The sequence below is a fragment of the Macaca thibetana genome, chromosome 12 (genome assembly GCF_024542745.1).
Source record: "Macaca thibetana thibetana isolate TM-01 chromosome 12, ASM2454274v1, whole genome shotgun sequence".
Lineage (NCBI taxonomy): Eukaryota > Metazoa > Chordata > Mammalia > Primates > Cercopithecidae > Macaca > Macaca thibetana.
In genome coordinates this window covers 3764-5872 of record NC_065589.1, presented here as the reverse complement: position 1 = coordinate 5872, position 2109 = coordinate 3764, and the positions used below count along the sequence as shown (strand labels likewise).

Below are 2109 nucleotides of genomic sequence, written 5' to 3'. Positions count from 1 at the left end.
GAAAGCATCAGTGGGAAATAATATCTAAATGACAAAAGGTATGAAATGGCTGTGATGAAAGATCTGATGAGAGTTCATTATACCACAACTGACAAGGATATCTGATTTTTTTTTCTGTGGCATACAACATTTAAAATAATAACTGGAATTATAACTCATAACTCTATACCAGCACATAACATGAATAAGGAGGACGCTGACAAATTTCCAGAAATTTTATATGATTTCTGAAAACATAACATTTTACCCATACAAATATAACACAGAGAAGGTTAGGTATCTCTTTTTATTTGTATGTTTTGTATGGTTTTCCTTATAAAATATTACAACCTATTTTGCTTGCAAAAGATGCCCTACTTTTCTTACATACTTTGCATAGAGTTGTTTCTAGTTATTCTATTATTTCTAGTAGTGTTTTCTTTTTTTTTTTTTTTTTTTTTTGAGACAGAGTCTCGCTCTGTCCCCCACGCTGGAGTGTGGTGGCACGATCTCGGCTCACTGAAAGCTCCACCTCCCGGGTTCACGCCATTCTGTGGCTTAAGTCTCCTGAGTAGCTGGGACTATAGGCGCCTGCCACCGTGCCCAGCTAATTTTTTGTATTTTTAGTGGAGACATGGTTTCACTGTGTTAGCCAGGATGGTCTCGATCTCCTGACCTCATGATCCACTCATCTTGGCCTCCCAAAGCGCTGGGATTTTAGGTGTGAGCCACTGTGCCTGGCCTGTTTCTAGTAGTTTTATTTACATATATTGATTATAATTTTAATACTTTATCTTCCAGAGAAAACTAGGACATAGACAGTTTTAAACTGTCATATGTTAGCATTCTGTAGTAGATTAGAAAATATATGAATATACCATCTTCCAACATCGGGATGTGTTTTCTCATAGTACAATTTCTCAGTGTGGTAGGCAAAAACATGTTTCTTAACAGGCCAAAATATCTAGTTTCTCTGTAAAAATAAGAAGCCAAAAATATATAAACTTGAATTACTTACATTTAGTAATTAATGTTTTAGTATTGTATCTTATTTATAAATGACCTAGATATTTAATGGAAATATTTTACTTAGCTTAACTTTAAGGTTAAAAATTACCAAAAGTATTTTGGAAACTACTATTAGGCAGATTTATTGTAAAAAAAAAAAAAAAAAAACATTATTGAAATAATGTTTTTCGCTTTTCACAGGATGGCACCAAAAACGAAGAAGGAAGCTCCTGCCCCTCCTAAAGCCAAAGCCAAAGGAAAGGCTTTAAAGGCCAAGAAGGCAGTGTTGAAATGTGTCCACAGCCCCCCAAAAAAAGAAGATCTGCACCTCACCCACCTTCCAGTGTCCCAAGACACTGCGACTCTGGAGGCAGCCCAGATATCCTGGGAAGAGCGCCCCCCGGAGAAACAAGCTTGACCACCATGCTATCATCAAGTTTCCACTGACCACTGAGTCAGCCATGAAGAAGATAGAAGACAACAACACGCTTGTGTTCACTGTCGATGTTAAAGCCAACAAGCACCGGATCAAACAGACTGTGAAGAAGCTCTGGAATGTGGATGTGGCCACGGTCAACATCCTGATTTGGCCTGATGGAGAGAAGAAGTCATATGTTCGACTGGTTCCTGATTACGATGCTTTGGATGTTGCCAACAAACTTGGGGTCATCTAAACTGAGTCCAGCTGGCTGATTCTAAATAGATGTATATCTTTTCACCATAAAAAAAGGAAATAATGTTTTTCATAAGAATGACAACTTAAAATCTTAAAGCTTAATTTGATTCTAATTATCTAGTAGGTATAATATTAGTTTCTTGTAAGCACTCAAGCAGAATAGAAACTTGTTTGTTGGCCGGGCACGGTGACTCACACCTGTAATCCCAGCACTTTGGGAGGCCGAGGTGGGCAGATCATGAGGTCAGGAGATCAAGACCATCCTGGCTGACACTGTGGAACCCTGTCTCTACTAAAAATACAAAAAAAAAAAAATTATCTTGGCGTGGTGGCAGGTGCCTGTAGTCCTGGTTACTTAGGAGGCTGAGGCAGGAGAATGGCCTGAACCCAGGAGGCAGAACTTGCAGTGAGCTGAGATCGCACCACTGTACCCCAGCCTGGGTGAC

General features: G+C 39.1%; 1 pseudogene; it reads left to right on the top strand.

The window, feature by feature from the left end:
* The first annotated feature begins 1189 nt into the window (after positions 1 to 1189).
* On the top strand, positions 1190 to 1661 carry LOC126932477 (60S ribosomal protein L23a-like; annotated as a pseudogene).
* The last annotated feature ends 448 nt before the right edge of the window (positions 1662 to 2109 follow it).